This window comes from Anomaloglossus baeobatrachus, chromosome 12 (assembly GCF_048569485.1).
Source record: "Anomaloglossus baeobatrachus isolate aAnoBae1 chromosome 12, aAnoBae1.hap1, whole genome shotgun sequence".
NCBI lineage: Eukaryota > Metazoa > Chordata > Amphibia > Anura > Aromobatidae > Anomaloglossus > Anomaloglossus baeobatrachus.
This window is the reverse complement of record NC_134364.1, coordinates 101,006,067-101,033,419: the sequence shown is the minus strand read 5'-3', so window position 1 is coordinate 101,033,419 and position 27,353 is coordinate 101,006,067. Positions and strand designations below refer to the sequence as shown.

At 44.9% G+C, this 27,353-nt stretch overlaps 1 protein-coding gene across 1 annotated transcript in view; it reads left to right on the top strand.

Annotated features, from left to right (window-relative positions):
• The first annotated feature begins 11,030 nt into the window (after window positions 1-11,030).
• The window catches only part of NHLH1 (nescient helix-loop-helix 1), a 70,860-nt gene continuing 54,537 nt past the window's right edge, over window positions 11,031-27,353 (top strand). Inside the window, exon 1 of the mRNA XM_075330057.1 lies at window positions 11,031-11,194. The gene's annotated coding sequence lies outside the window, so the exon portion shown is untranslated. The remainder of the gene's footprint in view (window positions 11,195-27,353) is intronic.

The following is a 27,353-nucleotide window of genomic DNA, read 5'->3' as shown; positions in this document are numbered from 1 at the left end:
CCCTGAATAATGATTTTTGACCTTATATTCTTCTTTTCTATCTCTTCATGACCCACCCTAATTTTTTCTCTTCTGGATGTACAGGGAGGTTCTGCATTATGTCTTATTTTTGCAGACCCTTCCCATGCACTGCTTATTATCTCATCTTCTATAGCCCAATCTATACCTGACCACCCTCAATATATAAGTACTGCTTTATGTTTTCCTGTGTAAACCCCACTCATGCACAGCTTAATAGTCCATCATCTACAGCCCTGTGCTTTCTCCCAATTTTTTACAAGGTTCTATAGTATTTGTCTATAAATATTGCTTTAAACCCCACCCATGCCCTGCATAGTAAGTACTCACTTTACTTATTTTCAATCTGTTCCTAAAATCATTTTTACTGCTTTGTATGTACAAAGAGGTCTTGCCTAATGTCATTGCAACCCCCCTCCATGCTCTATTTTATTGTGCCATCTTCTGTAGCCCAAACTATTTTCGATCTCCATCTTTTTTCTCAAGTTCTACAGTATATATGTATAAATACGTTATGTCTTCCTGTGTAAACCCCACCCATGCCCTGCATAATGAGTTATCAACTTATCTACAATTTTTAAATATTTTTCATCATTTTCCATACCCTATATCTACAAATAGGTCCTGCCTTATGTCTTTCTATGTAAACCATACCCATGCACTGCTTAATCGTCTCATCATCTCCAGCTCTGAGCTTTCTATCACTTTACTCCAAGGTTGAACAGTATCTGTGCGTTAAATCCCACCTATGCCCTGGATAATGTTATGAACTTACCTACATTTTCCAATTTCTCCCTGACTTTCCTATTTTATTCTGTTCCATATCTATGTATTATGTGTCCTTTGTAAACCCCACCCATGCAGTGCATAATGAGTTATGACCTTATCTATATTTTTCAATTTCCTCCTGACTTTCCTTTGTTTCCCTGCCATATATCTCCATATAGGTGCTGCCTTATGTTTTCCTATGTAAATGCCACCCATGCTCTGCTTAATAATCTCATTATTTCCAACTCTCAGCCTTCTCTCCCTTTTTTCCTAGGTTCCACAGTATCTGTACCTTAAACTCCACCCATGCCCTGCATAATGAGTTTTGACTTTATCTACTTCTTTCCAAATTTCTTCCTGATATTCTTCATTATTTCTGCCCTATATCTACATATCATGTCTTCCTTTGTAATCCCCACTCATGCCCTGCACAATGAGTTATGTATTTATCAACTTTTTTCCAATTTCTTCTGGACTTTCCTTATTTTCCTTGCCCTATATATCCATATAGGTGCTGACTTATGTCTTAATATGTAAACCCCACCCATGCTCTGCTTAATATTCTCATTATTTCTAACTCTGAGCCTTCTCTCACTTTTTTCTAGGTTCCACAGTTTATGTGCTTTAACTCCACCCATGCCCTGCATAATGAGTTCTGACCTTATCTATTTCTTTCCAAATTTCTTCCTGATATTCTTCATTATTTCTGTCCTATATCTATTTATCATGTATTTGTTTGTAAACACCACCCATGCCCTGCACAATGAGTTATGCATTTATCTATTTTTTTCCAATTTCTTCCTGACTTTCCTTATTTTCCCTGCCATATATCTCCATATAGGTGCTGCCTTATGTTTTCCTATGTAAGTCCCACCCATGCTTTTCTTAATAATCTCGATATTTCCAACTCTGAGCCTTCTCTCCCTTTTTTCCTAGGTTCTACAGTATCTGTGCCTTAAACTCCACCCATGTCCTGCATAATTAGTTCTGACTTTATCTACTTCTTTCCAAATGTATTCCTGAAGTTCCTCATTTTTTTGTCCATTATTTACATATCATGTCTTCCTTTGGAAACCCCACCCATGCCCTGCACAATGAGTTAGGAATTTATCTACTTTTTTCCAATTTCTTCCTTACTTTCCTCATTTTCCTTGTCCTAGATCCCCATATAGGGCTTACCATATATTTTCCTATGTAAACCCCACTCATGTTCTGCTTAATAAGTTCATTATTTCCAGCTCTGAGCTTTCTCTCACTTTTTTCCAGTTATATAGAATTTGTGTCTTTAACCCCACCAATGCCCTGCATGACGAGTTATGAAATTATCTTATTCTTTCCAAATTTCTTCCTGACCTTGCTTATTTTTTTTATGTCTTTTGTCTACATATCACGTCTTCCTTTATTAACCCCACCCATGCCCTGCTTAATAATCTCATCATCTCCGGTGGACCAATTTTCATCAGTGTTTTGGATCAGATTTTCGTCCGTATTTGCTCAGCGTGTCAGTTTTTATCATCAGTGTTTCATCAGTAATTTTCTCATATGCTATTTTTTTTCCTAAAAGTTTCTATCCATTGCAATGTTAAAAAACGTATTTCACATGGATGGGATCTACTGTATGTGCTGACTGTGATTTTCACAGATCCATAGACTTATATGGGTGATTTTGGTTCGTGATACAGATGAAAAAAACATGAACATGAGAACACGTGTTGATCTGTAAAAACACATATGTCAAAAAAGGACATCTGAATGAGAAATCAGGCGTTTTCTAATTAGTGCTGGAACCTACTTACCCGTTAAATATGTAGAGTGTTGGCCAAGGAGAGGTGTTTCTAAAAAAAAAAACAACTTTAGGGGCCCATCAAAGAAATGTATGTTAAAGTAAAGTCATGGCCATAATGGGAGCACTGTTATCCAGATTCAATAGATACCTTTGTTGAAGAAATACGGACATTGTTTGTTCTGTAATCCACATTTGAAGTTTGGGTGTAACAAGCTTTCGGTGCATTGGGGCGGTACTATGGGTAGAGTCTTCGCCTCTGCACTGGCCCCTTCGCCTGACTCTGGTGTCTGTATTTGCCTTTTATTAGAAAGCTTGCGCCAGCCCAGGTTTCGCTGTGAGTGGCGCATGCACAGATTCATCTCCTGATACTCTCCAGTAAAATGGCCTCAATGGCGGCGCATGCGCAGATACATCTCCTGGAGCTCATCAGTGAAATGGCATCAATGGTGCTACATACACAGATTTATCTCCCAACACTCATCAGAAAAATGGCATCAGTGGCGGCGCATGCGCAGATTCATCTCCCGGCGCTCACCAGTAAAATGGTATCAGTGGCGGCGCATGCGCAGATTCATCTCCCGGTGCTGATCAGTAAAATGGCATCAGTGGTGGTGCATGCGCAGATTCATCTCCCGGCGCTGATCAGTAAAATGGCATCAGTGGTGGTGCATGCGCAGATTCATCTCCCGGCGCTCATCAATAAAATTACATCAGTGGCGGCGCATGCTCAAATTAATCTCCCAGCGCTCATCAGTAAAATGGTGTCAGTGGCGGTGCATGTGCAGATTCATCTCCCAGAGCTCATCAGTAAAATGGCCTCAGTGGTGGCGCATGCGCAGATTCATCACCCAGCGCTCATCAGTAAAATGGTGTCAGTGGCAGCGCATTTGCATTATTCACCTCCCTGCACTTATCAGTAAAATGTTGTCAGTGGCGGTGCATGCGCAGATTCATCTTCCTGCGCTTATCAGTGAAATGATGTCAGTGGCGGTTATTCGCAGATTCACCTCCCGGCACTCATCACTAAAATGGTGTCAGTGGCGGCACATGTGCAGATTCACCTCTTGACGCTCATCACTAAAATGGTGTCAGTCGTGGCGCATGTGCAGATTCACCTCCCGACGCTCATCACTAAAATGGTGTCAGTGGTGGCGCATGTGCAGATTCACTTCTCGACGCTCATCAGTAAACTGGTGTCAGTGGTGATGCATGCGCAGATTAAGTTCTGAATCTGCGTATGTGCTGCCACCGTCAACATTTTGCTGAAGACCGCCATAAGATGAATCTGCGCATGCGCCACCCATAGATGGCCTTATAGATAGACGGACAGACAGATCCTGCCTATAAGGCTTCATGATTTGATTATATGGTACACATTTGAGATAAATAGATAAATATGAGATGATAGACATGAAAGATACAGATAGATAATTATAATTTTTATAATTACGCAGACAGATGTGATCTTTGATCAATTAAGTCTTTCTGCACGGAATCTAATATACCATTATGCTTTTTACATGGTTTATATTTGCTGTATTTACACTTTATTCTGAAACTGTTCCTTCACTGACACATACTTTATTTGTTAAAATATTTTTTTAAAGCAATATTAGTAGTTGTATACTAATTATGTTCACCTTTATAGACTTACCATGTAAGCCATTAGTTTGCTTAAGAAAGGGTCAGTAGGTTCTGACCCAAAATTTTGCCTTGTATTGATATGGGTCAAAAAAACCATCTTTCTTCTCATTACAATCCATTTCCCTTAGAGAGATTTATACATTGAGATAGAGAATAGATGAGCTGATAGATGATATATATATATATATATATAGAGCTGGACTTGCCAGATGCCAAAACTGATAACTTGGTTGCATAGATCTGACTTTACATCTAGAACAGTAGAGATATAAAAGCAAACTAGTAACTTGCTTGCAGAGTTGCAGTTAGACAAAAAGAATAGCAGACATGTATAATCAAATTGTTATCTTGATTGCAGACATGTGGATACACAGAAATATCAAAGATGTACAGTGAAACTGGTAATTCGCTTGCATAGATGCGGTTACACATCAGGAATAGCAAAGATGTATAGACAAGCTATTAACTTGATTGCAGAGATGTGGTTACAAACAGGATTAGCAAAGATACATAGGCAATATGGTAACTTACTTGCAGAGATGCAGTTATACAGAGGAATAGCAGAGATGTATAGACAAACAGACAAGTTGCTTAAAGAGATAAGTTTACACACATGATTAGCAGCAATGCAGTTATGCACAAGAATAATGGAAACTTGCACATAAACTCATAACTTGCTTACAGAGGTGTAGTTACAAACAGGATAAGCAGAGATTTATAGACAAGCTGATAACTTGCTTTCAGAGATGTAATTACATGCAGGATTATCAGAGATGTGTGGGCAAACTGGTAACTGGCTTGCAGAGGTGTGATTACACTCTAGGAATTGCAGACATGTATAAGTAAATTGGTAACTTGCTTCCTGAGTTGAGGTTGCACACAGAAACAGCGGAGGTGTTAAAACTGGAAACTTGCTTGCAGAGTCGCAGTTCCAGTAATAACAGAAATTTATGAGCAAACTGTTAACTTTCTTGCAGAGTTGTGGTTGCATTAATAGGAAAGATGTATTGGCAAACTGGTATCTTGCTTGCATTGAAAACTGGTATCTTTCTTGCATTGGTGTGCTTACAAAAATAATATAGATGTACAGGCAATATAGGGAAACTGGTAATTTGGTTGCAGAGATGGGTTACAAACACGAATAGCAGAGATTTATGAGCAAATTGGTAACTTGCTTGTAGAGATGTTGTTATAAGAAAAAGAAAGATGTATAAGCAAGCTGGTAACTAATTTGCAGAGATGCAGTTACATACAGGAATGGCATAGATATCTAAGCAAACTAGTAATTCGATAGTCGAGGTGCAAGTATATACAAGAATAATAAAGATGTATAAGCAAACTGATACCTTGCTTGCAGAGGTGCAGTTACACAAATCAATAGCAGATACATATAGGCAACTTGATAACTTGCTTGCAGAGAAGTGTTTACACATACAAATAGTGGTGATAATGGCTAACTGGTAACTTGGTTGAAGAGGTGCGGTTTCTCACACAGCAGAGCTAACTTTACTTGAGCTTATAGAAGTCGTAGCTGGTGGCTGGATTGCAGACAGTAGCAGCTGGGGAGATACCTGGCTGAATCAGAGTCAATAGGTAGCTGAGCATATTGTAGTGAGATGCTTTACGTCCTGAAAACTCAGGCAGTGAGTGGACACCAAAGTCAGCCTTAAAAGTCCTAGGATTTTGAGACATCAGTGGTTGACGTCAACAGTACATTGGTCCAGTCAGTCATAGGCGACGGAAGCAAAACCTGGCTCTAGAGCCAGGACAGGTGAGTAACAGATATTAGATATGACATCGATATTAGAAATTAGATAGAGTCATGCATAGATACAGCTATAGAGTGAATAGATTAACACTAGAACTACTGGACTTGTGACACCTGCTAGAACTACATAGTGCGAAGTAGTCAAAATGACTACCTCAGTAGTTCTAGTGTTAATAAATATATATAAGATAGTCATTTGTCATTCAGGAGTCTGGGAAAGCTGGATGACAACATCTGGATGAGGTGTAATGGCAGCAATCTAAGAATAAGCTGAAGAGAATTTTTGGAGACCTAACAGTAGTGGACGACTCGAGGGCTGGGACACTTACTGGGGATTCGGGCATTTTAGATGGGGAGGCCCTTTAAGGACGTGTGAGAAACAGAGCACGCTGGATGAAATCAATAGGTAGTAATGAGGTTAGAAAGGTACCGCGAGAGGGAGGCAGAGCCGGCCACAGATGGGTGGACAATGTGAGGGCAGCTTAACAGATGGAGGTGGGAGCTGCCCGGTTTGGAGAAAGAAGGAGGCCACGGGAAGAGGTCTACATGTAATTAGATTGGATGGGATTATGGCAGACTCGATTAGTCCTATATTATGATAGGAGGCTGCTGTCACTATTTGGCTAGCAGGCCGCAGACAAAAGTAGTCAGGGGGCCAGAGAGCAATCTCATACAAGAGGAGCTGGAGGAAAACAAAGGAACGGCAAGGAGGGAGACCTCTTAAAATCTGTCATCGGAGGCAGTGACAGATTGTCTGGTTATCAAGCATGGGGACCTTCTGTCACCTAATGCACACAAAACCTGGAATCTGCAAAACAGAAAGGAGAGGGGGGAGTAAGAAGGAGACCAGAGCCGGCACCTTCTGTCGTCACAGAACATCCACCACAGAACCAAGCGAGGACAAGGGAAGATCCGATGGAAAAGTCACCACCACAGACGGATCAGGGGACAAGGAGCTCACCAAAGGGACGGAGATTTATAGACTTGTAGTCATTCCAGTGCATTAAAGGAGCAAATACATATTAGATAGATGGACACATGGAGATTGATGGGACCTGGTGGCTCCCCGTCATCCTTGGTGTCTGCCCATGATCCAGGTCCATCGTGGTGGCTGCACCTGTCCGAATTATGTAGAACTTTTTATTGGGGGTCATTCTACCCCAAAACCATTAACAACCCCTCCCCACAACTAAAAAATCGTAGATTGAAAGATTTGAGATCCAAACCCCTAGATAGTGAAGAGACCACCCCAAATTTCATCCATATCAGTTGTCCTCCAGCTTTTCCAGAGCCAGAAGAATAGAAATATTGATAGAATCCGGCTCAATGTTTTTTTTCCATGGTTTTTGGGATAAGATCTACTCATCACCTTCATAGGAGCAAGGACTTTTGCCATTCAGGAGCCTGGGAAAGCTGATAACAGATAGCACTACCTATCTTGTTAGTTGCCCAATATTTGTCCGTGTGCTAGAAGTATTCCTAGAGCGTGGAATTCATTACTGTCGCTCCACTTCACACAGCCGCTGCGGCTTTCCAAAATGCAACCTGGAGACACCTGGACACTTTTTAGTTGCAAATTAAATCCCCAAAATTTTGGCTACGAGCCTATGGACAGGCACTGGTGGCTGTAAACACTAAACGTGAGAAATCAGGTTCAGTAGTCACCATTCCTGCAATTAAATCTGTTTGGGGAAATGATAAATTAGTAGTTTTCTGGTGGATCATTACCAAAAAAAAGTGGACTAACCCTTTAAACGGACATAAATTAGACAACACCTTTAAGAACAGAAAAGTGGTTGTCACCATGTATAGATAAAGCAATGTCATCATTATTAAAAAGTTATAATTCAGAGAACTGAGGAGTTCCTCTTTAAGCACACATAAATGTTACATGGAGTTTTGTTCAAAACTCGCCGAGTGTCATAGCGGCATCAGACGCTGTTCACACGACAGATTCTGCATTCCACACTATGGTTTCTCTGGTGTTTCTGAGTTACACAGGCAGGCTCAGGTGTCGACCAGCTGTGGACTCATTCATGGTCAGGATAGCAAGAGTTAACCTCTGCTAGCCTGTTGTTTACCTCTGGGATCATATGTTGTTGGAAACCTATCACGTTTGCTCTCTGTCTTTTTAAGATAGTGGAATCTGTCTTCCCATGCTGACTATAGTTTATTGCTGTGTTGGTCTGTGTGGTGTTGTGTCCCATTCCTGCTGGTGATTATATTGTGTGGTGCTTGGAGTTGTTGTGGAGTTCTCCCGGTGTCTCAATGTTTCCTCCCTGCTCTTATTTTCCTCCTTATCTCTCATTGTCTTGTATCTCTGTGTGAGCTGTGCTGTGAGATAGTTTTTGTTTCCCCTGTTTGTCTATTTCTGTTGGTTTTATCACACTCTTGTCCTGCCCCTCCCCTGGGGTATAAGATCAGGAACCGGCCGGGTTGCTTCCTTAACTGCTGATCTGCAGCTGCCCAAATGTGCTCCTGCTTCCTCCTCCTGCCGGGGCCTGTGCACACAGCTTAGGTCTCCTGGGAGTGTATTTAGGGCATGCATGCACATACCGGCCCTCCTCTTAAAGGACCGGCGCTATATCCAGGTAATGCCTCTCAGACTATGGCTGAGACGCAGTATGTATTTAAGGCACCCTCTCATTAGGGATGGTGCCTGCACTACGACTTTAGTTAGTCTTTAGTTTGCTAGCTAGTTTTCAGGTTCCCATGCTCCTGTCCCGTTATCCCTGTGTCCGTCACCTATCCCTGCCGTGCCCACCATACCTGCCTGTACCCGCCTGTCTGCTTCAGTCATCCTGACTCCACTTGCCTGCCCCTGAGTTCATACTTGAGTACATCTCCTGTCCTGGGGGCCAGCTGCCACAGTCCTAGTCTCTGTCCGTCTTGTGGTAGGCGCTTAATTCAGCCCCTCCCACTAAACGGTAAGCCCGGGTCCCCCTGTGGTCCAATGCGTCCACTACTTCCGATCACTGCCTCTACATCGGCCATGAATGTTACCCATGGTTGGTCAGGAGCAGGGCCAGGAAGGCGGCCCAGACATCCTCACCTTCAGAGGTAACTCTGAGCACAAGGATAGCTAGGGTCCCCCTATTATGATGGCCAGTCTAGGAGCCCCTGTTCTCAGCTTTCTCCATAACAGCCGTGACAATAAAATAACAAGGGTGGGCTCTAACAACCTTTTTTATATTTTAGAGTGGTTGTCACTAGCAATTAGGGAAACATTTTATGGCTGGAGGTAACTTTACAGGTTTTATTCTTTTAGGTCCTTTCATTCTACAGTATTATAAGGTATAATATAGAATCTGAAAAGAAAATCTCACCATTTTTGAATAATACAACTAAGCGGGGGTGGGGCTGACACAGACAGAAAGGAGAGCTAGGAAGCCGAGGTGGGTTGCTTAGGTAGCCGAGAGGCCAGGATGGGCTCCAAGGAGGGTACCAACCAACAAGCCACTCTGCCATATTATACACTAAAGGACAGAACCTAAAAGAAAAATTACACCTCTGTTCAATTATAATTATAAGCGGGGGTGGGGCTTAGACAGCCAAGATGTAGCACTAAGGGGCATTAATAAGAAATGTCTGGGACTGTGCACTGAGCATACAGTAATGTATCAGCAAGCCACAGAATAGGCTACTGGATAGAACCTAAAGTAAACATTCACCGGTGTTCAATGATAGTACTAAGCAGGGGTGGGGCTGAGACAACCAACCAAGAGGCGGAGTTATCAGGGGCTAGTGAGATATGTTTGTGCCCTGAGTGCAATTAAGGGCACCAACAAGCCACTTTCACATTATTGGGTATGGGCCAAATCCTAAAATAAAAGTGACACCCCTATTCAATTATATTAGTAAGTGGGGGTGGGGCTTAGACAGCCAAGAGGGGGAGCTAAGAGGGGCTAGTGAAAAATGTCTGTGTCCTGAGTGAACAGTAAGGCACCCACAAGCCATTCTGCTATAGAAGAGGCTACAGGATAGACACTAGAATAAGAATTACACCCCTGGTCAATGATATTAGTAAGCAGGGGTGGGGTTGAGATAACCAAGAGGCAGAAAAAAGAGGGGCTAGTAACATATGTATAATAATAGTAAGTGCCATAATATAGGAAGTAATAAAGACCCTAAAATAAAGGTTATGCCCCTGTCCAATTATTTTAGTAAGCAGGGGTGGGGCTAAGACAACTAAGAGGCGGAGTTAGCAGAGGCTAGTGGGACATGTCTTTGCCCTGAGTGCAATTTCAGGTGTCGACAAGCTATGCTGCCATATTATAGGCTATAGAAAAGAACCTAAATTAAAATTTACACCCCTCTCCAATAATTTTACTAAGCAGGGGTGGGGCTGAGACTGTAAGAGGCAGAGTTAGCAGAGGCTAGTGGTACATATCTGTACCCTGAGTGCAATGTCAGGTGCCAACAAGCCATACTGCCATATAATAGGACATAGAAAAGAACTTAAAATAAAAAATTACACCCCTGTCCAATTATTTTTTTAAGCAGGGGTGGGGCTGAGACTCTAAGAGACGGAGTTAGCAGAGGCTAGTGGGACATGTCTTTGCCCTAAGTGCAAGGGCAGGTGTCGATAAGCTATGCTGCCATCTTATAGGCTATAGAAAAGAACCTGAATTAAAAATTACACCCCTCTCCAATAGTTTTGCTAAGCAGGGGTGGGGCTAAAACTCTAAGAGGCGGAGTTAGCGGAGAATAGTGGGACATGTCTTTGCCTTGAGTACAATGTCAGGTGTCGACAAACTATGCTGCCATATTATAGGACATAGAAAAGAACCTAAAATATAAATTATACCCCTGTCCAATTATTTTTTTAAGCAGGGGTGGGGCTGAGACAGGCAAGAGGCGGAGTTAGCAGAGGCTCGTGAGACTTATCTGTGCACCAACAAGCCACTCTACCTTGGGATGTGTATTTTGGGCTGGTTATGAGCTATTCTCATGAGATGGAGGGGGGTTGTCATCCATGACGGGAGTAACATTTTGGAAATGATATTTTGCAGTGTTCCGGACCCCTCGGCGCTGTCAGTGAGTGATCACAGATATAATCCGGTGCTAATAAAGACACAATCTCTTCACCTGGCTCCGGTACCCAGACCAACACCGAGGTACAAAGGAGGCGCATCGCGTACCAGCATGGACAAGGCGCCGAAACGCAGCGCCCGCTGAAGGCAAGGGGACAAGTCTTGGCAGCAGACGAGGTGACATATTGCACAGCCACACTCAGGGGAAATCCTTTGGTCTGTTCTGTTAGGAGGAACAGACGGCTTTAACCTTTATTATGCTGGAGCAGCGGGAGGCACATTTTACCTCTGCTCGCTGCAGCCAATGAGGTGTAGTAAACAGGAGCTTAACCCCCTCTTAACCAAAGCCCTGCAACGTCTTCTCTCGCCCCTCAAAGTTTAAAGTGACACTATATGGCGGTATCATATAGAAACTGTGTAGTAGTACGATGTACTATATGCACTGCATGGTTGCATTATATAGGCATAGTTCTGTGTAGATATGAGATGTAGGTAATATATATAAGCATTCTGTAGCACTATATGGCAGTATTATGTAGGCATTGTATGATACTATAGGCACCATAGGGTAGTGCTAGCTCAACGTTATAAAGTAGTAATATGTAAATGTAGCATGTAAATAGTATTTATAATCCCTGTACGGTAGTATTATGTGTCACTATATGGCAGTATTATGTAAGCACTGAGCGACACATATAGGCACCATAGGGTAGTGCTATCTCAACATTGTAAAGTAGTGCTATGTATATTATAGCATGTAAATAGGATTTATAACCCCTGTACGGTAGTATTATGTGTCACTATATGGCAGTATTATGTAAGCACTGAGCGATACTTATATAGGCACCATAGGTTAGTGCTATCTCAACATTGTAAAGTAGTGCTATGTATATTATAGCATGTAAATAGTATTTATAACCCCTGTATGATAGTATTATGTGTCACTATATGGCAGTATTATGTAGGCACCGAACGACACTTATATAGACACCATAGGGTAGTGCTATCTTAACATTGTAAAGTAGTGCTATGTATATTATACTATGAAAATAGTATTTATAAGCCCTATATGGTACTACTATGTGTCACTATATGGCAGTATTATGTAAGCACTGAGCGACACTTATATAGGCACCATAGGGTAGTGCTATATCAGCATTGTAAAGTAGTGCTATGTATACTATACTATGTAAATAGTATTTATAAACCCTGTATGATACTATTATGTGTCACTATATGGCAGTATTATGTAAGCACTGAACGACACTTATTTAGGCACCATAGAGTAGTGCTATCTCAACATTGTAAAGTAGTGCTATGTATACTATACTATGTAAATAGTATTTATAAGCCCTATATGGTACTACTATGTGTAACTATATTATTATTATTATTTATTATTATTGCGCCATTTATTCCATGTTGCTTTACAAGTGAAAGAGGGTATACGTACAACAATCATTAACAGTACAAAACAGACTGGTATAGGAGGAGAGAGGACCCTGCCCGCGAGGGCTCACAGTCTATAGGAGGAGAGAGGACCCTGTCCGCGAGGGCTCACAGTCTACAGGAGGAGAGAGGACCCTGCCCGCGAGGGCTCACAATCTACAGGAGGAGAGAGGACCCTGCCCACGAGGGCTCACAGTCTACAGGAGGAGCGAGGACCCTGCCCGCGAAGGCTAACAGCCTACAGGAGGAGAGATGACCCTGCCCGCGAGGGCTCACAGTCTACAGGAGGAGAGATGACCCTGCCCGCGAGGGCTCACAGTCTACAGGAGGAGAGAGGACCCTGCCCGCGAGGGCTCACAGTCTACAGGAGGAGAGAGGACCCTGCCCGCGAGGGCTCACAGTCTATAGGAGGAGAGAGGACCCTGCCCGCGAGGGCTCACAGTCTACAGGAGGAGAGAGGACCCTGCCCGCGAGGGCTCTCAGTCTACAGGAGGAGAGAGGACCCTGCCCGTGAGGGCTCACAGTCTACAGGAGGAGAGAGAACCCTGCCCGCGAGGGCTCACAGTCTACAGGAGGAGAGAGGACCCTGCCCACGATGGCTCACAGTCTACAGGAGGAGAGAGGACCCTGCCCGCGAGGGCTCACAGTCTACAGGAGGAGAGAGGACCCTGCCCGCGAGGGCTCACAGTCTACAGGAGGAGAGAGGACCCTGCCCGCGAGGGCTCACAGCCTACAGGAGGAGAGAGGACCCTGCCCGCGAGGGCTCACAGTCTACAGGAGGAAATAGGACCCCGCCCGCGAGGGCTCACAGTCTACAGGAGGAGAGAGGACCCTGCCCGCGAGGGCTCACAGTCTACAGGAGGAGAGAGGACCCTGCCCGCGAGGGCTCACAGTCTACAGGAGGAGAGAGGACCCTGCCCGCGAGGGCTCACAGTCTACAGGAGGAGAGAGGACCCTGCCCGCGAGGGCTCACAGTCTACAGGGAATGGGTGATGGTACAATAGGTGAGGACAGAGCTGGTTGCGCAGTGGTCTACTGGACTGCGGGTTATTGTAGGTTGTAGGCTTATTGGAAGAGATGGCTCTTGAGGTTCCTCTATATGGCAGTATTATGTAGGCACTGTAAGACACTTACATAGGCAACATAAGGTAGTGCTATATCGGCATTGTAAAGTAGTAATATTGTTTCTAAGCCCTGTATTGTAGTATTATGTGTCACTATATGGCAGTATTGTGTAGAAACTGTATATCAGTATTATATAGGTACAATACGGATATATTATTATATATGTACACCATTTTACATAGAACTAAATGGCTGTTTATTGTAGGCACCATATGTATGCACCATATATGTCACTATTATGTTTGCACTGTAGGGAAGTACTACATAGGCGCTGTATAGCAGTGAGTATATATAGGCCCTTTGTGATCTTATGTAGCACTATTGGTCAAGCAGTGTACGGTATCTCTCATGTAAGCGCCATACGGCAGCATTAAGTCGTCACTGTGGGACAGTATTACATCAGAGCTCTTTGATCAGAAAGCACTACATGGCGGTATTTAACAAGCACCATATAATACTGTTATATGATCACATGTGTGATGGCGCTATATAAGTGAAGAAAATAAATCAATAAACCCTGTATGGAAATATTATTTAGCCACTATAGCAATTGTATGTTAATTGGTAGTATTCTTTAGGTGCTGTATTATTTAAGCACTGTGTAGTACTTTTATATGAAGAATATATGGCAGTGATATATGTGTAAGGTATGGATACATTATGTGGGCACTATTGTTCTTTCTAGATCTGCCGTGTGAATACTACAAAATATATAATCCGTCTATAGTAACATTACGCTCACTATTGATCACGTAGCACCCTATGGCAGCATTAATGCATGACGGTATTATATATAGAAGTTATGTAATCAGGATGAGCACAGATTGTTCTAATTTTGAATTACGGTAGTATAATGTGGGCACTATATGGCGGTATTACTCATCTTACACCCTCGACCGTTGAGTCGGGAAAACTTTCTAAACGAAGCAGCGAAAGTTTAATATTTTTGTCATTTTTTTTCCACGCTAAACGGCAATTATGGGAACTTGTCGTGTCGTTAGCTGCAAGCCAAAAAAGGGGGGTCGCCATATAAATAGTAATAATTGCCCGCCTCCATTACCGCTCGCTCCGGCGCTCGCTACTTATTGAGACGTGTGCACTAATATGAGCTTAATGCGACAAAAGCTTCGGCTTCAGTTTGGCTCGTTGCTCCTATAAAAGAGTTAGAGGACCCTATGGGCATCTTTTAAAGCTGCACCTGTGGCCCACTTAGGCTGCCCACCCCTGTTTAATGCTGAAGACCTCTGCTTGGAGGGGATTGTCAAGGCAGCAGGGTTTTATGGCGAGCGGGGAAGGCGTCCAGGTTCAGCGGTGTACTGACTGTCGCATACCCCCCCTCCGCTCTGGAGATGGCTGGCGGCTCTGGCCTTGTGCCTCTTCCTCCCCCATAGTACAATGTTATGGTCAGGTTAAGCTGTCACTACTGTGCATTTAATGTGACAACTTGCCATGAGTTACTTGCGTGCCGGGATGGCAAGAGTCCATGTTCTGCTTAACCCTCACACTGCTGCGCCATGCGATAAATATTAATACTGATCATAAAGCTAAAATTGCATTTCCCTCTTAGGCCCACGGTTCTGGAGGCGATAGCGACCTCTGCACCCCATATCGCTTCATATAATTAGAAAGCGATAAATCTCCGTCCGTACTGCAGCATGACTAGCCAAGGTTGCCGCTTAAGGAGACCGGAATGGCTGGGTGACAGCTATGGTGGACGCCGTACTGGCCCTGTTCACACGGAGGTTCCGTCAGTACTGTAGGTTTAGTTGTACCAGCAGACAAACTGTAAGGGCATCATACTTTGTAGAGGTTCACCGTACTGTGTATGGGGCACTGTGGGGCATCATAATATATAATGGAGGCAATTATTCAGAGGCATTATTCAGGTAGGGTGGGGGGTCATCACTATGGTTAATGGCACTATGGGGGAGTCATCATACTGTATTGGGGGATGTACTGTCAGGGCATCATATTGTCTGAAAGGCACTGTGGGTCATATCATATTGTGGTCAACTGATAATGCTTGGGGGCATTTGGCACATCATATTGTGTAGGGGGTCACGCTAGAGGCATAAGTCAGTATGGGAATTAATATTGTGTGTACAGGTACATATTGTGTGTAAGGAGACTATGGTGGCATCATACTGTAAGTGAGGAGACTATGGTGGTATCATACTGTGTGTGAGGAGACTTCGGTGGCATTATATTGTAAGGAGACTATGGTGGCATTATACTGTGCGTAAGGAGACTATGGTGGCATCATACTGTGTGTGAGGAGACTATGGTGGCATCATGCTGTGTGTGAGGAGACTATGGTGGCATCATACAGTGTGTAAGGAGACTGTGGTGGCATCATATTGTAAGGAGACTATGGTGGCATCTCCTCATACTTAACCGACCGAACTTTCAGCGTCTCCCATTCTCACACCACTTCCTCATCTCGCCCCCTATCTGTCGGTGTCCCTCAAGGCTCAGTTCTTGGACCCCTGCTGTTCTCCATCTACACCTTCGGCTTGGGACAGCTCATAGAGTCCCACGGCTTCCAGTATCATCTCTATGCCGATGACACACAGATCTACCTCTCTGGACCTGACATTACCTCTCTACTAACCAAAATACCACAATGTTTGTCTGCTATTTCATCCTTCTTCTCTGCACGATTCCTAAAACTTAACATGGACAAAACAGAGTTCATTGTCTTTCCTCCTCCTCACTCATCTCCTCCAACAAGCCTTTCCATCAAACTTGATGGTTGCTCACTCACCCCAGTCTCACAAGCTCGTTGCCTTGGAGTGACCCTCGACTCTGCTCTATCCTTCAAGCCACACATCCAAGCCCTCTTCACCTCATGCCGATTACAACTCAAAAATATCTCCCGGATCCGTGCTTTTCTTAACCAAGAATCTGCAAAAACATTAGTGCATGCCCTCATCATCTCCCGCCTCGACTACTGCAACCTCCTGCTCTCTGGCCTCCCTTCCAACACTCTTGCACCCCTCCAATCTATCCTAAACTCTGCAGCCCGCTTAATCCACCTCTCCCCTCGCTACTCCCCAGCCTCGCCACTCTGCCAATCCCTTCACTGGCTTCCCATCGCCCAACGACTCCAGTTCAAAACATTAACCATGACATACAAAGCCATGCACAACCTGTCTCCTCCCTACATCTGTGACCTAGTCTCCCAGTACCTACCTGCACGCAACCTTAGATCCTCACAAGATCTTTTTCTCTGCTCCTCTCTTATCTCCTCTTCCCACAATCGTGTACAAGATTTCTCCCGTGCATCCCCCATACTCTGGAACGCTCTACCTCAGCACATCAGACTCTCCCCTACCGTGGAAAGCTTCAAGAGGAACCTCAAGACCCACCTCTTCCAACAAGCCTACAACCTACAATAGCCCTCAGCCCAGTAGACCACTGCGCAACCAGCTCTGTCCTCACCTATTGTACCATCACCCATTCCCTGTAGACTGTGAGCCCTCGCGGGCAGGGTCCTCTCTCCTCCTATACCAGTCTGTCTTGTACAGTTAATGATTGTTGTACGTATACCCTCTTTCACTTGTAAAGCGCCATGGAATAAATGGCGCTATAATAATAAATAATAATAATAATAATCATACTGTGTGTGAGGAGACTATGGTGGCATCATGCTGTGTGTGAGGACACTATGGTGGCATCATACTGTGTGTGAGGAGACTGTGGTGGCATCATACTGTGTGTATATGTGAGAAGACTATGGTAGCATCATACTGTGTGGGAGCAGACTATAATGGCATCATACTGTGTGTGAGGAGACTATGGTAGTATCATACTGTGTGTGTAAACTATGGTGGCATCCTACTGTGTGTAAGGAGACTGTGGTGGCATCATACTGTGTGTGAGGAGACTATGGTGGCATCATACTGTGTGTAAGGAGACTATGGTGGCATCATACTGTGTGTGAGGAGACTATGGTGGCATCATACTGTGTGTAAGGAGCCTGTGGTGGCATCATACTGTGTGTGAGAATACTATGGTAGCATCATATTGTGTGTGAGAAGACTATGGCGGCATCATGCTGTGAGGGAGGAGACTTGTAAGGAGACTGTGGAGACATCATACTGTAAGGAGACTATGGTGGCAATATACTGTGTGGAAGGAGACTATGATGACATCATACTGTGTGTGAGAAGACTATGGTAGCATCATACTGTGTGGGAGGAGACTTTGATGGCATCATACTGTGTGTGTGTATGTGTGTGTGTGTGTGTGTGTGTGTGTGTGTGTGTGTGTGTGTGTGTGTGAGAAGACTATGGTAGTATCACACTTTGTGTGTGGAAACTATGTTGGCATCCTACTGTGTGTAAGGATACTATGGTGGCATCATACTGCGTGTGAGGAGACTATGGTGGCATCATACTGTGTGTAAGGTGACTATGGTGGCATCATACTGTGTGTGTGAGAAGACTATGGTAGCATCATATTGTGTGTGAGGAGACTATGGTGGCATCATGCTGTGGGTGAGGAGACTTGTAAGGAGACTGTGGAGACATCATACTGTAAGAAAACTATGGTGGCATCACACTGTGTATGTGTGAGAAGACTATGGTAGCATCATACTGTGTGTGAGGTAACTATGGGGGCATCCTACTGTGTGTAAAGACACTATGGTGGCATCATACTGTGTGTAAGGAGGCTGTGGTAGCCTCATACTGTGTGTGTGAGAAGACTATGGTAGCATCATATTGTGTGTGAGGAGACTATGGTGGCATCATGCTGTGTGTAAGGAGACTTGTAAGGAGACTGGATACATCATACTGTAAGGAGACTATGGTAGTATTATACTGTGTGTGAGGAGACTGTGGTGGCATTATACTGTAAGGAGACTATGGTGGCATTATACTGTGTGGGAGGAGACTATGGTGGCATCATGCTGTGTGTAAGGAGACTTGTAAGGAGACTGTGAATACATCATACTGTAAGGAGACTATGGTGGTATTATACTGTGTGTGAGGAGACTGTGGTGGCATTATACTGTAAGGAGACTATGGTGGCATTATACTGTGTGGGAGGAGACTATGGTGGCATCATGCTGTGTGTAAGGAGACTTGTAAGGAGACTGTGGATACATCATACTGTAAGGAGACTATGGTGGTATTCTACTGTGTGTGAGGAGACTGTGGTGGCATTATACTGTAAGGAGACTATGGTGGCATTATACTGTGTGGGAGGAGACTATGGTGGCATCATGCTGTGTGTAAGGAGACTTGTAAGGAGACTGTGAATACATCATACTGTAAGGAGACTATGGTGGTATTATACTGTGTGTGAGGAGACTGTGGTGGCATTATACTGTAAGGAGACTATGGTGGCATTATACTGTGTGGGAGGAGACTATGGTGGCATCATGCTATGTGTAAGGAGACTTGTAAGGAGACTGTGGATACATCATACTGTAAGGAGACTATGGTGGTATTCTACTGTGTGTGAGGAGACTGTGGTGGCATTATACTGTAAGGAGACTATGGTGGCATTATACTGTGTGTGAAGAGACTATGGTGGCATCATGCTGTGTGTAAGGAGATTTGTAAGGAGACTGTGGATACATCATACTGTAAGGAGACAATGGTGGTATTATACTGTACAGGGTGCTTTACACGCTGTGACATCGCTAACGATATATCATCGGGGTCACGTCGTTAGTGACGCCGTTAGCGTCATCGCAGCGTGTGACACAAAGGAGTGACGATCAACAAGCGCAAAAACGTGAAAAATCGTTGCTCGTTGGCACGTCACTCCTTTCCCAAATATCATTGCTGCTGCAGGTACAATGTTGTTTATCGTTCCTGCGGCAGCACACATTGCTATGTGTGACACCGCAGGAACGACGAACATCTCCTTACCAGCATCCACCGGCAATGAGGAAGGAAGGAGGTGGGCGGCATATACCGGCCGCTCATCTCTGCCCCTCCTCTTCTATTGGGCGGCTGCCATGTGACGTCGCTGTGACACTGCACGAACCGCCCCCTTAGAAAGGAGGCGGATCGCCGGCCAGAGCGACGTCGCAGGGAAGGTAATTCCGTGTGACGAGTGTTAGCGATGTTGTGCGCCACGGGCAGCGATTTACCCGTGACGCACAACCGACGGGGCCGGGTACGCTCTCTAGCGACATCGGTATCGCTTTCGCAGCGTGTAAAATACCCTTAAGGAGACTATGGTGGCATTATACTGTGTGTGTGAGGAGACTATGGTGGCATCATGCTGTGTGTAAGGAGACTTGTAAGGAGACTGTGGATACATCATACTGTATGGAGACTATGGTGGTTTTATACCGTGTGTGAGGAGACTGTGGTGGCATTATACTGTAAGGAGACTATGGTAGCATTATACTGGTTGTGAAGAGACTATGGTGGCATTATACTGTGTATGAGAAAACTGGTGGCATCATACTATGTGAGGAGACTATGGTGGCATCATAATGTGTGTGAGAAGACTATGGTGGCATTAAACTGTGTGTGAGGAGACTGTGGTGGCATCATACTGTGCATGTGAGGAGACCATGGTGACATCATACTATGTGTGAGGAATTGTGGGAGCATCATATCGTGTGTGGGAAACTGTGGGGGCCTCATACTATGTGTAGGAAATTGTGGGGACATTAAACTTTGTGTGGGGAATGTACTGTGAGTACATCATACTGTGTGTGAAACTGTGGGAACATCATACTGTGTATATGGGGAATATACAGTGAGGACATCATACTATGTGGAGGGAATGTACTATGGAGATATCACACTATGGGGAGTAATGTAGTGTGGAGGCATCATACAATATGTAGGAAATGTACTCTGTGGGCATTATACTGTTTGTGGGAAACATCATAATGTGTGTATGGGGGATATACAGTGGGGACATCATACTGTGTGTAGGGAATGTACTGTTTGGACAACATACTGTGTGTGGGGCTGACAGTGGCGGAAGGTACAGTAAGAGCATTATAATTTACTGTGGGGCATCATACTATGGGCTCAAAATATTTTATTGGGGCTATGATAGTATTATACTGTTTGTGGGAAACTGGGGGCATCATACTTTGTGTGGGAAGGAACTGTGAGGGCATCTTAATGTGTGTAAGTAGGATATGCCTTGGGGACATAATAGTGTGTGGGGAACTGCGGGACATGAAAGCGTCTTGTGGGCTATGGGAGCATCATACTGTGTGTGGGGAACTGTGTCAGAATAAAAGTGTGTATGGAGCTATGGAGTTATACTACTGTGTGTGGGGAGTTGTGGGATCATTGTACTGTGTGTGAGAGTGATAATACTGTAGGAGCCATTTTACTGTGTGTGGGGGTGATATACTGTAGGGGGCATCATACTGTGTGTGGGGGTGAAATACTGTAGGGGGCATCGTACTGTGTGTTGGGGTGATATACTGTAGGGGGCATCATACTGTGTGTGGGATTGATATACTGTAGGCGGCATCATACTGTGTGTGGGGGTTATATATTGTAGGGGGCATTGTACTGTGTGTGGGGGTGATATACTGTAGGGGCATCATACCGTGTGTGGGGGTGATATACTGTAGAGGGCATCGTACTGTGTGTGGGGGTGATATATTGTAGGGGGCATCGTACTGTGTGTGTGGGGGTGATATATTGTAGGGGGCATTATACTGTGTGTGGGGGTGATATACTGTAGGGGCATCATACTGTCTGTGGGGGTGATATACTGTAGGGGCATCATACTGTCTGTGGGGGTGATATACTGTAGGGGGCATCATACTGTGTGTGGGGGTGATATACTGTAGGGGGCATCATACTGTGTGTGGGGGTGATATACTGTAGGGGCATCGTACTGTGTGTGGGGGTGATATACTGTAGGGGGCATCATACTGTGTGTGGGGGTGATATACTGTAGGGAGCATCATACTGTGTGTGGGGGTGATATACTGTAGGGGCATCATACTGTGTGTGGGGGTGATATACTGTAGGGGGCATCATACTGTGTGTGGGGGTGATATACTGTAGGGAGCATCATACTGTGTGTGTGGGTGATATACTGTAGGGGCATCGTACTGTGTGTGGGGGTGATATACTGTAGGGGCCATCATACTGTATGTGGGGGTGATATACTGTAGGGAGCATCATACTGTGTGTGGGGGTGATATACTGTAAGGGGCATCATACTGTGTGTGGGGGTGATATACTGTAGGGAGCATCATACTGTGTGTGGGGGTGATATACTGTAGGGGCATCATACTGTCTGTGGGGGTGATATACTGTAGGGGGCATTATACTGTGTGTGGGGGTGATATACTGTAGGGGGCATCATACTGTGTGTGGGGGTGATATACTGTAGGGAGCATCATACTGTGTGTGGGGGTGATATACTGTAGGGGCATCGTACTGTGTGTGGGGGTGATATACTGTAGGGGCCATCATACTGTGTGTGGGGGTGATATACTGTAGGGGCATCATACTGTCTGTGGGGGTGATATACTGTAGGGGCATCATACTGTGTGTGGGGGTGATATACTGTAGGGGCATCCTACTGTGTGTGGGGGTGATATACTGTAGGGGGCATCATACTGTGTGTGGGGGTGATATACTGTAGGGGGCATCATACTGTGTGTGGGGGTGATATACTGTTGGGGGCATCATACTGTGTGTGGGGGTGATATACTGTAGGGGCATCATACTGTGTGTGGGGGTGATATACTGTAGGGGCATCATACTATCTGTGGGGGTGATATACTGTAGGGGGCATCATACTGTGTGTGGGGGTGATATACTGTAGGGGGCATCATACTGTGTGTGGGGGTGATATACTGTAGGGGGCATCATACTGTGTGTGGGGGTGATATACTGTTGGGGGCATCATACTGTGTGTGGGGGTGATATACTGTAGGGGGCATCTTACTGTAGGTGGAGAACTGTAGAAATGGCATACTACTTTCCTGTTTTTTTAAGTTTGAAGGGATGATCATAGTCCCAATCCAAAATTTCAAAAATATGGCTGCTTTTTTTCTTTTTTCAAGGAACAGCACCACACTTGTCTCGTGGTGGGGACTGGTATTGCAGCTCATCCAGATAGAAGTGAATGGAGCTCAGCTGTAATACCACACATAACCTAAGGACAGGGGTGTTTTTGAAAGCTAAATTTTTACACTGTCTAAACTCATTCACTTGCAATTTATCATGATTAAATATAAAAAAATAGACTTTCCCTTTAATTTTTAAGAAATGAACCATTTCTGAAGCTGGAATGCTTAATGGGGTTGTTGTCATGTATTTTACTAGGTGTTGTTACAATTTAGGATGTCGAGGCTCTGGCCCGTATAGGGTTACATGACAATCGTCCTGTTTTTAGCATTTGGCGTCCCAGTGGGTAAATGGGTCTTCAGGGAGTTCCTCCATCTGTCAGCTCTACCTGATTAGTCAGAGGCAGGTAGGAGGCAGTATCGATCGGGTTGTATTGTCGGAACAGTCACGGAGCTGAAGGACAAGGTGTTTCCATGTATCTAGAAGAAGCCTTTCTTCTGCCTAATATGATGATGGGCAGGACTGAGAGGAACCTAGGACATCACAGATGGACCAGGGATGTCACCTCACATGCACACTAATTGACCAGATGAGGACGGTGACCCATTCTGCTGGTGATTGTAGGGTGTCCCAATCATAGTTACCCACAGCCAGTTATGTAGCGTAAGTTACAAGAGCTCCGGGATAGGCAAGTGTCTGTACCCCCTAACCTACGGACAATCCAGAATGGAGCCTGCTATCCCTAAAACACATAAACATTTGCTCTTTGACCCTCTATTTGATTCTTCTTTTTGCTGTTACATTATTGTATTTTCTAAAAATCAATTTTTATTCCATTTTTGTATATTTTATACAACTATTTTATTACTCTAGCCCCAACGCCATCCCTTTCCTTAACTCTATTCCTAACCTGAATCCTAAACTTAAACCCATCCCTATCTTTGACCCTAATTTTATCCTTAACCCTATGCCTAACCTCAACCCTAAACTTAACACTATCCTTAATTGTAATCCTATCACTAACTCTAAACTTAACCTTATCCGTAACCTTAAACGTAACATTATTCTTAACCCTATCCTTAACAATAAACTTAATCCAATCCCTATCCTCAAGCCTAAACTTAACTTTATCCTTAACTGTAACCCAATCACTAAGCTTAACCCTAAACTTAACATTATCCTTAACTTTATCCTTAACCCTATCCCTAACTTCAAGCCTAAACCTAACATTACCCTTAAACATAACCCTATCCCTAAGCTTAACCCTAAATTTAGCACTATCCTTAACCGTAACTCTAACACTAAAGGCCCCGTCACATGCAACGACGTATCTAACGATATATCGCTAGGGTCACGGATTCCGTGACACACATCTGGCATACTTAGCGACGTCGTTGCGTGTGACACCAACGAGCGACCGTTAAAGATGGAAAATACCAAATCGTCCATCGTTGACACGTCGTTCATTTTCAAAAAATCGTTGATTGTTGAGGACGCAGGTCGTTCCTCGTTCATTTTCAAAAAATCGTTGATTGTTGAGCACGCAGGTCGTTCCTCGTTCCCGAGGCAGCACACATCGCTACGTGTGACACCTTTGGAACGACGTACTGCAGCTTACCTGCGGCCGCCGGCAATGAGGAAGGAAGGAGGTGGGCAGGATGTTACGGCCGCTCATCTCCGCCCCTCCGATTCTATTGGGCGGCCGCTTAGTGACACCACAGTGACGCCACACGAACCGCCCCCTTAGAAAGGAGGTGGTTGGCCGGCCACAGCAACGTCGCTAGGCTAGTAGTGTGATGGCTCCTAATGATATTGTGCGCCACGGGCAGCGATTTGCCCGTGACGCACAAACGACGGGGGCGGGGGCGCTCTCTATCGATATCGCTGAGTGTGACGGGGCCCTAACTCAAAACTTAACCCGATCTCTAACCTTCACCCTATCCCTAAGGTTAACCCTAAAGTTAACATTATTCTTAAACTTAACTCTATCCCTAACCTTAACCCTATCCATAAACTTAAACCTAACCCTAGCCTTAACCCTTGCCCTATACGTAACCTTATATCTAATCGTAACCCTAACCGACCATTTCCTTAACTTTAGTTTGAGTTGGAGAAAGTGTGTAAAACATAAAATATATTTATGTTAGTCATTTTTTACAGGGGTCACGTTTTTTTTTTAAGTTTGGGACAGTTTTCTCTGCACGCCTTCATCTCTCCTCTTACAAAATTATAAGATACAGGTGTGGCCGGGAGCTGGGAGAGAGCAAAGTGCAGCAAATGCTGCCTTGTTCAGCCTCCGAGTGCCGCAGCCAATGACAAACTAATCCCGACTGCTGCGCTCTGCATAAAACTGGCAGCAGCAACTGAAAAACTGAAACGACAAAGCAGCTACTGGGCTGCAATTAGGTCACCGACCTCTGGGGCAGGCTTACTGCTAGTTTATTTGGCTATGCAGAGTTCAACAGTCATTTATTTGACTATGCAGAGTGTAGCAGCTAATGACAAACTAATCTCGACTGCTGCACTCTGCATAAAACTGGCAGCAGCAGCTGAAACGGCTAAAGCCCGCTTTACACGCTACAAGATATCTTACGATGTGTCGGCGGGGTCACGTCGTAAGTGATGCACATCCGGCATTGTAAAGTATGTTGTAGCGTGTGACAGCGACGTGCAATTACGATTGAACGAAAAACCGTTCATCGCATGCACGTCGTTCATTCCTGACGAATTGAACGTCAGATTGTTCATCGTACCCGGGGTAGCGCACATCACAGTGTGTGACACCCCAGGAACGATGAACAGATCTCACCTGCATCCTGCGGCTCCCGGCCCACAATGCAGAAGGAAGGAGGTAGGCGGGATGTTTACGTCCCGCTCAGCTCCGCCCCTCCGCTTCTATTGGCCGGTTGCCGCGTGACGTCGATGTGATGCCAAACGTCACTCCCACTCCAGGAAGTGGACGTTCAACGCCCACATCGAGGTCATATGGAAGGTAAGTACGTGTGATGGGAAATAATTGTTTGTGCGACACGTTCAACAAATTGAACTTGCCACATATACGATGGGGGCGTTGCAAATCGTATACGATATCGTTTGCGAAATTGCAACGTGTAAAGCAGGCTTATGCATTCGCTGGGCTGCAATTAGGTCACCGACCTCTGCGGCATACATACCTCTAGTTTATTTGACTATGCAGAGTGCAGCAGATGATGACTTTCTGCTCTCTATATATAAACTGGCAGTAGTGATTGAAATCACAAAGCAGCCTCTTGATTGGGTTATATTTGGCTTTCTGACCGCTAGGTCAGGTTTGCCTCTGGTTTGTGTGACTATGCAGAGTTCAGCAGCCATTTATTTCACTCTACAGAGTACAGCAACTAATGACAAATTAATCTTGACTGCGAGAAACTGGCAGCAGTAACTGAAACGACAATGCAGTGCAGCAGCCATTTATTTGACAACGCAGAGTGCAGCAGCTGACAAACTTAAACTTGATATCTGCACTCTGCATGGCAACCGGAGAAAGAGAAAGCTGTATTTAGCTCACTGTCTGCCAGGGCAGACTTGCCACTGCTTTATTTGATATCGTGTTAAATCGGAGTTTTTTGCACCCCCATAAAATTTGCCACCAATATATGGGTGTTTTAGAAAGAAAATAGCCATGTTTTGGAATCCTTAGTTGGCTTCAATGGCAAATAGCCAGAGGTCGGTCATGGCAGAGGGAGAATCCTTGGTGAGGGGACCCAATGATTTTAGATGGGGTCTTGCCACACATTTAGTTTTAAGTTACGCCTCTGCATTATTGTGAGGGGAAAGTTCCCTGGCAGTCGAAAAAAAGAGTTAATCATGAGGAACAGTGGAAAACAGATGGTGATAGACGGTCTAAATGAACAAATTGGAAGTTTCTATCATGAAATATGCTTCCAAAGTGAGTTGGTAAACAGGAGCATCCAGGCCGGCACCAGAGTCCCATCTGGCCGCTCTCCCCAGGCTGCACATAAAGTTCCCATCGGGAATGCAACCAAGAAGACTCCATGTCACCTCCGAAAACAGTCCTCGGTCTTCTCCGCTGGCCGGCAGGATGCCCAAACTGCTGCCTAGGATCAGCTGGGGAGGCAGCTGTGATATGCTACATGCCTTCCCGGCTGGAAAGAAGAAGCAGGAAAAGAGACTGCAGGGGGCAAATAGGAACTCATCCCAGAAACCAAGATGTGAGGTCCCTGTGGGGTGGAGGACTCGGGTGATGGTAGGCTGTGGTGCATGGAGCATGTGAAAAGTGCCGGATCAAAGCTCGCAAAAGAAGGTCTCTGTATGACAGGCAAAGGTATAGGGTGAGGGCACAGCAAGGGCAGGGTGGCTTTTGTGGCAAAAGTATAGGGCGAGAGCACAGCAAGGGTAGGGTGGCTTTGTAACAAGAGTATAGGGCGATGGCACAGTAAGGGTAGGGTGGCTTTTTGACAAGAGTATAGGGCGAGGGCACAGCAAGGGCAGGGTGGCTTTGTGACAAGAGTATAGGGCGAGGGCACAGCAAGGGTAGGGTGGCTTTATGACAAGAGTATAGGGCGAGGGCACAGCAAGGTTAGGGTGGCTTTGTGACAAGAGTATAGGGCGACGGCACAGCAAGGGTAGGGTGGCTTTGTGGTGAGAGTATAGGGCGAGGGCACATCAAGGGTAGGGTCCCTTTGTGGTAAGAGTATAGGGCGAGGGCACAGCAAGGGTAGGGTGGCTTTGTGGTAAGA